Here is a 14543-nt window from a genome sequence, read left to right on the forward strand (position 1 = left end):
CTGTTCTTTGTAGTGGGTGTAGCATCTCTGTCCGCCTTTATCTCTTGCATTTTCTTTTTAATTAGATCCTTTCTAATTGGGCATTTTGCTGATGAAGGTCTATGGTGTTGATTTGGAGTTGACACATTTCTTTGTATTTCTTGTGTATTCTTTGTATGTATGGTCATATAATGAGCATCCATAGTATATTTTGAAGTTTTTATCTTTAGAATATTCCTTATGCAGATGCTCATAAGAACTGCATTTATAGCAAAATGTCAATTTCACAAACATATCTTGTTCAATATATTGACTTTGGATGTATTAGTAGGCTATGAAGAGTCCTGCTTTTTTGGCTCTTTCCGCCATTTTCGGTGATTCAAACTTAATTCACATAATGTGGGAATTATTTGGAATTTTTATTACACCATCAGTTTTCCTCTCAATGGTTTCTTTAAGTTCTTCTCCGTAATCTGCCGTTGTTTCATCTAAATGTTTTGCTACTACAGTTTTCATATTGTTATATTCTGGGGGCAATGACTTCAATTGTTAAACAGTATAAAGAGTCATGTTCTCTGTCTTCAGAAGTCTGAGTTATCTTCTACATTAACGAAGAATGCTGAGTAAGTGTGGGGTGCTTCGTGAACCCTGACACTAATGGTGCCAATGCATTCCCATAGCCCCAGGCGTCTTTGTGATATGCTCTGTCTGGGAACTATGGTCTTGAATCTCAATATTCATTTTGCATCATAGCGTTCACTTTCTTGAAGTTAAGTCACATAGAAGGGTGACATATAAACGTAGCTATGCTGGCACAGAAAAAGTGGCAAGATCAATGCCGATGACCTAGAGTTGAGGATAAATTTTAAAAAACGATACGAGCCTCTTATCTTCGGATAGATAGGCGAAACAAAGTCTTATCCCTACTATATGTTGGTAATATGTTGTTACAAGTTATAATTGAATGATCATGATTTAATGGTTACTAATGAGTCCTACCTCTGCACGTCCCAAAGATCAAACATACTCGTACTTTAATATGATGTAAGTCCAAGTGGGTCCTAGCGAATCAAGAAAGTGTCTACCAGTGACTAATCAGGTAAACCTTTTGCAATAAAAAAAAAAAAATCATTCGGTAGACCTTGCAAGATAATATTTACCCAAAACCTAATCTAGAATTGAACTAGCTACAATGACCCATAGAGGCTAAGAAGACTTCCTGCATGAAGGTTATGCTAAGATCTTTGAATAGCGTTATTGTAGGTTGTATAAAAGGCTATCAAAAAGTTAACTTCATAGAGTATAAAAGAAATTGTATACGATAAATAAGTGTAAACTCTCAAACATAGCAGTAAGCTACAATAATTTTGGAATGACATCCAATTTTTTAGACTCTAACGGCCGGTCCTTTAAAACCTAGGTGTATCAATAAGTGAGAAGTGTATTCAGAAATAATTTTCCATTCACGAAAAGATCAATGTTACTTTTGTTTATTTTCTTAGAATTATGTTTTGATGCCTCGCTAAAAGGTGGCACTAGGATGTGATTTGTAGCAGGCAGCAGACAATTGGGTGCAAAATCACACATAGAATAAAATCTGATGTTATGATTGCTATAAAATAATGCGCTTGAAAATTCTCCATTTTTACAACTCTTCGCTGTAAACAGAACTTAATTGCTCAATTGATTTAAATTTATATTTTTTTGTTTTAGGGTATAATGGATTATAATTGCGAGTATTTATTCATTTGTATACCATTAGTATTTTATTAATAACCCATCGGTTTTAGTTATTTTGTCCCCTTTTTAAGTTGTTTAAGAGTGGTTGTTATTTATTTTAGTGTCATTTCATTTCATAAACTGGAAGCAGACATTCTTTGATTGTTGTTATACTAAGAATATCAAGTTTGGTAAAACATCACAAATTTTACTATGTGAGAGAGAGAGAGAGAGAGAGAGAGAGAGAGAGAGAGAGAGAGAGAGAGAGAGAGAGAGAGAGAGAGAGAGAGAAGTGATAATAATAATTGTATTAATGAAACTGTTTATATCTAGATTACGATAAACTGTTCTCTTGGATCAATTAATTCTGGCGTTCACAATTCCATCTAAGTTGCAGTTGGAATGTAAAGTCAAATGTGTCCCAAGTATTTAAACAAATCAGAGGACATTAATGGAGATAAACTCTCGTCCCTGGTGTTATGGAAAACTTATGAATGAATGTTTTCTTTAATGCGAGCAGTTTAAGGAAAGCCTTTTCACCCCCTCTAAAAATGACCAAGTCAAATTTGTGATGTTTTACCAAACTTGATATTCTTAGTATAACAATAAAGAAGTCTGCTTACAATTATAGCAGCATCATAAACCTAAAGAAAGTTTTGCATCCATTACATATTAAATGACCCTGCTTGATACACCACCAAATTCGCTACGTCTATAAAAACGTAAATATCTATCCAAGCGCAAGTGTTTTTTTTTTTTTTTTTTTTTTTTTTTAATGAAATGAAATAACACTACAGTAAATAACCACTATCAAACAACTTAAAAAGTGACATAAAAAATATGTGTTATTAATGAAATACTAATGGTATAGAAATTAATAAATACTCGAGTATAATCCATTATACCCTAAAACAAAAAAAATATGAACCTAATGGAGGACTAGAGGAGCTGTTCTCAGGTCAACCGTATGTGATGTCTCAAAGTTATTGCCATTTCTACAGGAAAACTGAGAATGCTGAGATGATCCTTCCTTGGGATAATGGTGAAAGACTCCAAATTTTGGGATTGAACTTCTTTGTTCTTCAATTTTATGGAGAAGTTTGGATAAATACTAAATGAGGATAAAATATAAGCCCGTCTTGAAAATCTTGAAACTCGTAATATTGGCGAGAGTAAGGTCGATGGAAATTTATTTCGGTTTTAATAAATCTCGAAAAGGAAGGATAATCTAAATGTGTTTGAAAATTCTTAAAGTCTAGGAAGAGGAGAAAGGGTAATAAAAGTAGCATAGTCAAATTTATCAGAAATAGAACACATGAAAATATATGTGAAAAGGGGTGAAAGGCCAATAATGGCAAACAGTCTTTTATTATCCACGTAGAAAGCCTTAGAAATGCTTAGAGCAAGAATTCATAATTTTGTAGTTCATTGGAAAGATTTTCTTGTGAGGAAAATAGTTTGAAAAGGATATTGCCTTATAGAATCTACCCTTTTAATTGGCGTCGAATTGGAAATTTCAGATATTTTATTGGTGGCCTGTTGATAACGCCCTTACCTGGTGATCGCCAGACCGATTCAAGTCCCACTCAAGCTCGGTAGTTCCTTTGGCCGCTGCAGTCTCATCATCCTTGTGAGCTAAGGATGGGGGTTTTGGGGTAGCCTTTAGGTCTACCAGCTGAGTCCTCAGCAGCCATTGCCTGGCCCTCCCTGGTCCTAGCTTGAGCGGAGAGGGGGCTTGGGCGCTGATCATACGTATATATGTCCAGTTTCTACGGCATTGTCCTGCTTGCTAGGACCATGTCACTATCTCTTGCCTGTGCCATTCATGTGTGGCCTTTAAAACAATGTGATTATATAGAAAAGACCTAATATGAACATATTTAAGATGAACGATTGATATTTACAATTAATATTGGGCAAACAAAAAGAAATAACAGACTTACCACTGCAGAAAGAATGGGTGCTATCAGGCACACGCAACTTTATATCTTCATAGCAGTGAGCACTAAGCAGTTTTGTCAGTTTAAAATGACGAAAAATCACAACGGCTGATAAAAGTCAAACAAAATATAACAGTCATTACAGTTCAGGGAAGATAGGTGGTTAAATTTGGTGATTTTCTTATGCTGTTTTGGTATCAGAAAGAGAGAAAGAGAAATGTCTGGTTTAAGAAAGTTCTTTTGGATTCAGATAACTGTAATTACAAAGGAGTTGAAAAGGAACATTCTAATGGTAGGCAACCACATCTCTGCCACATTGCATCAAAATCTGAACATCTGTTGCATTTATATCTTACATTTTTTTTTTATTACAAACGTAGGGACAAATTCTAGTTAAGTTTTATAAAACAATCACAAAATAATCACTGGAGCTGTTTTCGAGATTATGAATATGATGAGTATCTAAAAGACTTCCTGGTTGAGAGAAACTATTATGTACAAATTGGAAACTCCCATTCTTCATATGATTAAACAGAGGGGTACCCCAGGGGAGTGTAGTAAGCCTAATCTTCTGCATCTACTATCAAAAGTACTACAGAGGCATGAAATGAAGTTTAAACGTTTTGCAGATGACGCATAGTTTTACCTCTCCATAAATGACATTGATGATACTGCTGTAAATCTTAACCAACTTCTTAATATGGTTAAGGATTGAATGACAGTTAAACATCCATCCATATACCAAGGCACTTCCCCCAATTTTGGGGGTTAGCCGACATCAACAAGAAACAAAACAAAAAAAAGGGGACCTCTACTCTCTACGTTCCTCCAGCCTAGAGAGTTAAACAACTATAACTAAATTAAAATAAAACTGAGTTTATTGTGACTGGAAGAAAACACAGCTTAATAAACTTGGGCGACATCCAAATAAATGTCAATAACTCCTTGGTCCAGATATCTAGTAATGTTCGTGACCTAGGGAGTATCTCTTGACTATAACTGCTCTCTTAATGTTCATATATATAATATAGTAAAATCTGAGAAACATTGATTTTATAAAGAAGTATCCGGATAGATATTACTGTAACCCCATCTACTACAATCTACCAGAAGTGCAAGTTAAGAAATTACAAAACATGATAAACAGAAGAGGAAGGCTGATAAAAGTGTCCCACCTCTAGAAAAGATTTATCCTATACTAATTGAATTACACTGCCTATCTATTAAAGCTAGAATAGAGTATAAGATCTGCGCAATAATTCATCAAATTATCAGAACTGGACGTTTCAAAATATCTAAGAGAATTACTACACATTGTGCAGCCAACGAATCGTGTAGACACGAGAATAGTTACAGATGGTTTCAAATTATTGGAGCCAAGATGTATGTCTACTGGTCTAAACCTTTTTAATCTGTGGCCCCAAGACTATATAACAAGTTCCTACTGGATATTAAGGCTTTCAAGAAGAAACTGAAGACTACTTTTCTAAGGGCTTCAATAATGTGGATTTAACAATAAACACAATATGCTGTATGATACATGTAACACCTAACCGTGTATACAATAAACTGATCTTGTAGGTCCTATAGTGTGTAGGACCAGCTAAGCTGCCCTTAAATTAAAATAAGAAATGTAAGGAGAAATTAAGGGTAGTAGAGATCAATCAGATATTGTCGGAAATAAAGTAAATATTTCTTGTTGCAGGTAAAAGACTTATGTGTCGTTAGATGATGATTGCTTTCAAACAACGATTCTGACTCTGCTCATGTTCCATATCAGTTAGATTTTTATCAAAATGGGAAATTTGGTTATCAGGTTTCATAGAAGATTATAGCTGCCTCAGTGGTATTTATTGTGTAGTTGAGCTTTTCAATTGCTTTAGATTTTCCTTTTCTCAACAGTACTGCATGCCACTAGTAGCTACACTATGTTGGTCATTGGTAGGTAGAGGTACAAAATACATAGGAAAATTCTAGGATTTTACTAAAAATTTGCTAGAAATATGGGATACAAAAGAGTTGGCTGTAGCGCATTTCAAGAGGGTACCCGTTGTGTTTTCTCATTGGAGCTGGCTCTATCTATACTGTACAAGTCAGGGTGGTAGTCAATTGGGCACTGGTTGTTAATTGGTCCCTGTAAGCGAAGGTAGTACCGAGTCTAGGTCGAAGCAGCTCTCCCATTGGCTGAGGTGCTTGCTGGAAGTGGATCCGTCACAATCAGGCTCCTGCTGCACTCATGGTTGTCAGAGTTGGACAGGGTCTGAGTAATGTTTGACTGGGCTCCCAGTGCTGAGAGCTTATTGGCCGGGACGCTCCCTGAATGGGGCTCTGCATCAAGCAAGCTGTTCTGCTGCTTATTTCCAGGGTCCAGTGAGTTCCGAACTACCTCCTGATTGACTAAGGCACTCGCCAGGAGAGTCTTAGTCACTGACAGGCTGTTAGGTCGTTGATTGTTCGCATGCTCGTCGATGTAGCAGTAGCCTGACTGTGACGTATTCCTTCCTAACGAGTGTCTCGGCCAATGGGAGAGTTGCTCCATCCCAGATTCGGTACCTCCTCCGCTCACGACCAGGCCCCCAAATTGACTAAATAAAACCAGCTTGCTTACATCGAATCCACTTCTAGCCTGAAGAGGAGATAAAACGATTTTGCAGCCTCCTTGTTGTACCCTATATTTGACAAGTTTATTTCAAGTAGATTTTTAGTAAAATCTTTGAATTTCTATGTAATTTGCTCCCTTGCGTACCGATGACCAGCATTGCACACCTACTGGTGGCATGTAGTACTGTTGAGAATAGGAAAATTAGAGCAATTGGAAAGGTCAACTACAAAATAAATGCGACTGAGGCAGCTATAATCCTCAATGAAACCTGCTTGAAAGAGTATACTTCTTGGATTTGGTAATCCTTATTATATTATTTTTGTATCAAGAAGGCTGTTACAAATGGGAAAGGAAAAATAAGTGTATGCATTCTGGAATGTAGTGGTAGATTATTGTTATTAGTAAGTACTTGAAATAACTTGCATTCCGGTAATACTAATAAATCTTTGTATATCCTCTAATATAGAAATGTTTACGATACAATGACGAGGACTATCAGAAGCATGGAAACCTCCTAGTATCAGTCAGCTTAATTTCAATCTTTGTTTATTCATCAGGAAGGTAATATGCTACTTCTTTGCCTGTGATATTTGATGTCTTGTGCTTTAAACACTTGTGGTTTGACACAAACTAGGCTGTTATCTTACCCGAAGGTAAACATATTCTCAATAATCCTCAAACTGTATAGAGAGTTGTATTGTGACAATCAGACACAAACACGTTCTGTCTATTTATAACATTCAAGTGCAACCAATATCGGATAAATAAGCCGCCTGCAGTTTGGCCGCTGTTTGAAGATTGTTAGAAAAATTTAATCAAGGAACGGAAGTAAATGTTGAAGAAACATTGAATTTTGGTAATTTGTGATTGTGTTTTAAAAGAGGATAATACTGACTCAAGGGTATATTTGCCTTGTGTATTTCCGGAAGGTCATACATAATGCCTCGATTTGATCCGCTGCTATATAATGTTTTGTATTCTATTTCATTATTGTTTTTCTTGTTCAATAATATCTTTAAATATCTATCTAATCGGTCTTCTAACAAAGGTATTCTTAAAAGGGCCTTGATGTTATTTTTTTCAAATATCATGGAGAATGGAGGCCGTCATTGTAAAATAGTTGTTGGTTCATAATGAACACACCTCTTCCCTTATCCCGTTTACATATGTTTTTATCCTTTTTCAAGTTTTTCAGAATTTTAAGATCCGACTCTGTTATTATATCAAAGCTTACCTTCTCTGATTCTTTTTAAAATTTTAGGGTGTTTGACATTAAATTTTTTAGGTCTGTTATAAGGCCACCAGGATTAAATTTGTCAACCATTGGATAATTCATAATCCACGTGGATTCTGAAGAGAAAGAAATTTTGAATTTTGATACCTTCGGAGATAAACAATGATCCAGTCCAAACGATAATAACCATTTTTTCTTCGCAGAAAAGGATCTGTTCGACAGGTTTGTAATTACACGATGAGGGTCTAGACAAGGTGGTTTGTAAAATGCAACCAAATTAGAGAATCAATATACATGGTGAATATAGTGCCATTGCCTCCCGTTAGGATTGAATAAACTAGCTAGGGAATCGTTCTAGATATTTATTACATGAATGATTATAATTTTTTTAAAGAGAGATAACGCTAAAAGAAGGATTTAAATTTCAAATGACTTTTAGTGATAAATAAAAAGGACATACTTTCTTACATTTCAGAAATATGAAATTTAACGCATGATACGTGAGAACACGCTTTTTGCATGATTTGATCTCTTATATTTTTAAGAGAAAGGACATATACAGAGAGAGAGAGAGAGAGAGAGAGAGAGAGAGAGAGAGAGAGAGAGAGAGAGAGAGAGAGAGAGAGAGATTCATCATACTGCCATCAGGACTTTGGTATTCATAAAAGACTCGATGTCATTCCGCTCATGAATATCTTTGATGACTGGAAGGTCTTTAGATAGCCCAGCTCTCATTGTAATGCCAAAAGGTTCGAGTGCCCACTCGTTTCATTTTGGATTATCACAATAGAGGTTTTGAAATGAGAATTCTACCTTTAAATTTCAATGAGAAATCATTTTCGAAACCTTCCACTCGTATATTGTCGTATATAAACATTTGAATGCATTGCAACATTCGACTGTTAACTTTGTATTATTATTCATCATAAAGAACAACCATTAACATTTGAAAGAAGTGCATGGTCTCTTGTATTCATTCAGAGTTTATCATACGTGATTTCTATACTCCGCACTTTTTGCAGTCATTAAACTACCAACTTCGAAGGTATTTGGTTGAGGGGTGTGTGTGTACACGATAGCAGTGAGAAGTTAGCACTAACAGCTATGGGTAAGGTTTGCATAATCAGTTGTAGCCTGAATGAAAATTATTTTGGTTACTTTGCACTACTATTATGCTGCACTATTTGTAAGGAATCAACTTGAATTATTTTTAACGGTGCTTGAATTCTCGTTTGTGTGTGTTGGCTGGATATGTCAAGAATAGGTAAACGTACATGCAATATAATAACATTGATTGAAAACCTTCATGTCGTCTAACCTACAGAGGTTTGGGTTTTGATCGGCATCGGTGAAGAATTTTCAAAATTTCCCCTAGGAATCTATTTTGCGTTTAATTACTGCTGCTTTTGAAGAAAATAAACCCTCAAAAAGCTTACACGATCGATTCATTAGCCAAATGTAGTGATTACTTCCACCAACAGTATCTGGCCGAGTTTAAGCCGTTTCCCAGCATGTGAGATTTCTTGTGGATTCAAAATAACTAGTTTTGGTGAATAATTGGTGTTGGTATGCTCTCTACCGAGTTCTTGTATTCATTATTGTACTGGATTCTGGTGGTACTCACTAATAGGGTAAATGACATTTTTTTCCTGATCTGATGCTTGATGTTTTCCAGTCTTATTTGTCATTTAATCATCCTCCTGATCGTTCCATTTAGTATTAATGTATAACAGAATAAAGCCCAAATACCCAACTTTGGGATGAAGACGCGAAAACTATGTTTATGTCAATACATATCTTTGTTTGCCTTGGTTTTTTATGATACATACCTTGAATCGTAATTTTTTTCTCGTATTGCAGTTATAATGTAAAGGTCTCTGCGAAATGATAATAATTTCCTTATTACCTGAGGTTCCTCACGTGGCTCGATTGTTAACATGAAAAAAATAATAAAACCCCAGTTGGTTGCATTTAGATTAGCCTTAAAGCTGAGCTTCCTTGTCTCCCTAATAGGCTTCTTAACTAAAAATTATAAGGGGAACCCAAAATATTTTAGCGTCACTGTGCGGTCCAGGGAGTACTGCACTTAGTTTTGCAATATTTTGATCGTATTATTTGTATGGTCAGACTGATTTCATTTGATGAAGTTTTCGGTTTTATATTGGGGATATACATGCGGTATTTTCAAAATCTGTTACAGTTCTCTTCAGTTTAGATAGAGCATTGGAAAATTGCAAACTTCCACCTGTGAAATTTAAGACATTACATAAATATTCTGTGTTATTCATTCACAAACGTTGGGACGCAGGATATATACTGCGGATTGTATCAAGGTGCACACTTGGGTCAATAACATAACCAATGGTAATTTTGCCAGCCAAGAAAGATGAGTATCTTCAAGGTGATTCCTCGAATCTAACACATGGTGGTAGGTGTTACATACTTCATCTTCACAGGCTCTTGATACAAAATCCTCTGGCATCTATATCAGTCCTCTTTGGCAACCCCTTGCAAAAGCTCAAATACTGAGAAGTCAGTAATTGAGTGCCAGTTTCAATCATTTGCTCCTTCTTTGGCATGTCTTCTTCAGTGCACCATTCATTCTTTCAAACAATCTGATTCTCCCCCCGAAAGAAACAAAACAAATAACTTTTCTACGAAAAGTGTTTTACGCACGGGGCACTAGCCACCCGTTGGGAAACTACCGCTAGAGTTATTGGGTCTTTTGACTGGCCAGACAGTACTACGTTGGATCCTTTCCTCTGGTTACGGATCATTTCCCCTTTGCTTACACATACACCGAATAGTCTGGCCAATTCTTTATATATTCTCCTTTGTCCTCATACACCTGACAAGAGTGAGATTATCAAACAATTCTTCTTCATTCAAAGGGGTTAACTACTACACTGTAATTGTTTAGTGGCTACTTTTCTCTTGGCAAGGGTAGAAGACTCTTTAGCTATGATAAGCAGCTCTTCTAGAAGGAGGTCACTCCAAAATCAAGCCATTGTTCTCAAGTTTTGGGTAGTCTTATAGCCTCTGTACCATGCTCTTCCATTGTCTTGGGGTAAAATTCTCTTGCTTGAGGGTGCACTCGGTCACATTGTTCTATCTAAATTCTCTTCCTCTTGTTTTTTTTTTTTTTAATATTTATAGTTTATATATGAAAGCTTTATTTTAATGTTACCGTTGTTAAGATTTAATAATTACTTCTCTTCTAGTTTATTTATTTCCTTATTTCATTCCCTCCCTGGGATATTTTCCCTGTTGGAGCCCTTGGACTTATAGCATCCTTATTTGCTTTGCCGAATTAAAAAGTCAATACTTGGACACACGTTTCGAAAATATAAACTTATCTTGTATTAGGGAACTATTCCCACCAAATGCATATTGAAAGAGCATATCCTCTCAAATGGAATACTAATGCCTAATTCTGGTGAATTTGCAAATCCTAGTGAATTTGACACCCAAAAGTAATAATTGACTTATTTTTTGCTTAACATCAATGAATTTTTTAAATAATGGAATTTCCTTGACAATTGCGACAGACTTAACACGAATATCTGTGTTTAAGCATTCTAATGGACTCATGATAAGTCATGAGAAATATTCTTGGTTATAAGAAAGCTAATTTTTTTACTTATATTCAGTTACCGTAGAAAGTAAGAATACGATGAATGAAGACATTGTTTATTAAAATCTTATGGTAAACGTTCAGAGCCAATAACATAATTTACAAGAGATGAGATCACGATAGGGCGCACACAAACACAAACATACACACTGATGTAGCGTTAACAAAAGGTAGTTGTGCTAAAATTCCCCGAGTTATTTTCCAATCTCGGAGCGAGAGTTAATCATCTTTAAGAGGACGGTGATGAAAGGTGAGAATGTAAGCGAGGCAGATAATAGCGATGTAAGAGGCTTTCATTGCAGACAGTAAAAAGAGGAGCACCTAAAATAGACTCTCAGGTAAAGTGTCACCTTTTTAAAAGATTACTCAATCTTTATTGCTGAAAACATAAAAGGAGAGAGAGAGAGAGAGAGAGAGAGAGAGAGAGAGAGAGAGAGAGAGAGAGAGAGAGAGAGAGAGAGGGGGGGGGGGGAGTTGAACGCAGACGTTGTGTTGTACAGATCATGGTGACAAGTAAAGAGAAATTCTCCGCAAATATAATTTGAAATACGTGTGCCTTTTTTTATGATTTGACTTGTATTCATATTGAGCTTTATCAATTGTGTTATTGATTGATTGATTGATTTTAAATTTTCTGGCATCCTGACATCTAAGGTCATTGACGCCGATTGGAGCTACTATTTACCATCCTATGGTTTTTATTTCCACCTAGCAATTTTTATAGAAAAAAAAGAAGAAAAAAAAAACTACAGAAGGGAAGATGAAGTAACCCCGAAATATTTTTTTTTTCAAACTGTTAAAAACTTGAATCTGCTACTTGGGATATATCAAACTATCAATTTGCTAAGTTAAGTAATTTGGTTGGGAATTTTTATAAAAGGCCGTGAGATAATCGTGGTGTTCAAGAAAAAATGTATTGAACAGCTGTTACTTCTTGATTTACCTGAATGAGAGTTGATAAACATACTGGATGCAAACTCGGTAAATAGTGCTGAAAGTTTATAAAGAACAATTAGTACAGAAACTGTATTTCATTAAAGGATTGGAATGAAACTTTTAAGAGGAAATTTGATTCATGAATTGAATACACTCTTAAGTGTTATCCCGAACAACTTGAATAAAAGAAACACAATCGAAATTTCTAACGGATACTTTTTGACTTACTCCAAAAGTGTTGACATATAGACCAAAACTCAATAGGAATTCATATTAAATTAAGATGCATTTAGGCCAAGTTGATCTTGTGTTAGCTTTGCTCCTAGTTTCACCAGTAGTCCGTATATCGAGTGTTGAATTGTGTAAAGATAGATAAATGCTGCAACTTTAACATTATAATGTTAGCTAACAATAAAAGATAGGTTGGTTCCATGAAACCATTGAAGGAAATTCAAGTAGATATTATTACCAGGGAGGAGATGATCATTTGTTTGATTGCAACATCTCTAATTTTCATAGACTCACTATTTCATAATTACACGCAATTTGTAAAGGGAATTCAGATTTAATGTTCTATATAGGAAGATCTTTTTTTCAACCAGTGAGCTCATCTGATATGACAACGATTGCATCTCTCTCTCTCTCTCTCATCTCTCTCTCTCTCTCTCTCTCTCTCTCTCTCTCTCTCTCTCTCTCCATAAATCGAGAAGTTGTCAGAACCACTGAAAACAGTCAAACACAGTCGCCTTTTTAATTACAGTAATGTTGAATGGGATAACAATAATTCAACGGTAACCAAAGAACCGACAGGCATTACAATCTTTGATCCCCTTCTCTCACTCTCTCTCTCCCTGTCTCAGATCCCCTTGGCATAAAAAACCTGATGTTTACTGTCCCTCTTGGTCGGGGTCTTCATCTTTTGTAAGGCTCACCTGGTCCTAAGCTGCCTAAGGCTGCTTCCTCTCCGGACCTTCCTCCTCCTCTCCTCCTCAAGGCTCCCACTTCTTCCATGTCCCAGAGTGCCCTTCCTTATCAACCCGTTCTCTCAACTGTGTTTGCCAAACGTTAGCGTCCCTTGTCCCTCATTCTTTCTCCCTCTTGCTTTCCTCTTCCTCCTCCTCCTCTTTTCTTGCACGGCGTGTCCGGAGGTTAAGTGTTCAAGCTTACCTGCATTAATTAGCGTTACTTGCGCCTTAGAAAGTTCTTTTGTTGCGCGACCGACGCGTGATCCACCGCGCCGGTTGAAACTCAAAGCAGCCACCTGGGGCCTTTTGGTGTGTATATGTGTGTGCGCGAATCACTAGTGTGAAATTTTTGAAAGATTTCTTTCTTTACTTTTCTCCCTTTTTTATTGTAGCCGCATTTGTCGCTTTGCAACGATGAAATCGCTTTTGGATTCACCCGCTGAATAGATGACGCGGCTTTACTCGGTACCTGACGGTCGTTCTTGCGGTGGTGTTACTACCTGTTATGCCTAGGTAATGATGGGAGTGGTACCTGAGGCTTTGGAAGTTTCCACATCGTTGGTGCGAGGACTTTGAAAGTTTTTCTTGCAGCGTAACTTACCGATGAAATCGCTTTGAAATTCGTTAGAGAGAGAGAGAGAGAGAGAGAGAGAGAGAGAGAGAGAGAGAGAGAGAGAGAGAGAGAGAATAGGTATGCAACCGAATTGCACCGTTGCACACAAAGCCTTTGAAGGTACCTCCCTCATCTCCATCCATCCCTGACCCCTCCCATTCCCCTCTTCTCAAATGGGCGTGAAAACCCCAAAAAGGTATTTCCAAAGAGATCCGTTGAAGGGTTAAGCTCCCAAGTTATGATTACACTTCCTAAATCATGTTTCTGAATGTATATCCGGTGCATAGAGCCTCTTATTTTGGGGTGCCGGTATTTTAACCCATCGGCTTAGGTTGACCCCCTGGAGCTTTATTCTTACCGGTATGTTGTTGTGGTTTAATTTAGCTGTTGTCCTGGGGTTTGTAAATTCTTTTTCACCCATTTTCATGCAGATAAAGGCAGTCTAGCAGATTGGTGCAGTTGAACTGGAAGCTGTTTACAATAGAATATCAGATTAACACAGATGAATCTAGAAAATATAAGAATGTTTTTTACTGTAGATGCATAGCATACTTGAAATTTGTTGCGAGATGAACTGTATTGTAGCGCATTTTGTATTTTGTATTGTTACAGTTGATACTTGAAAACAAAAAATAAAACGCCCTACTGACGGGTAGTCGCAGTCGGAGTTATCCAGAATCTGATTGATTTAACATCGGTATGTTTACGAAATTTTATTTTTTACTATGGTTTTATTGCAGACTTTAATATTAATGAGCTTGATGTTATAATTTTTATTCTCCCGCTCTATACAAAAACCGGGAAAGATTTCAGTTGTCTTTATTAATAAAATGACACAAAGTTAATTATCCCTAAACTTTGCAGCAATATACTTTACGTACGTGGTAACTCACAAGGACCAAACTTTTCTTTTTATTCAGC

The sequence above is a fragment of the Palaemon carinicauda genome, chromosome 8 (assembly GCF_036898095.1).
Source record: "Palaemon carinicauda isolate YSFRI2023 chromosome 8, ASM3689809v2, whole genome shotgun sequence".
NCBI classification, from domain to species: Eukaryota; Metazoa; Arthropoda; class Malacostraca; order Decapoda; family Palaemonidae; genus Palaemon; species Palaemon carinicauda.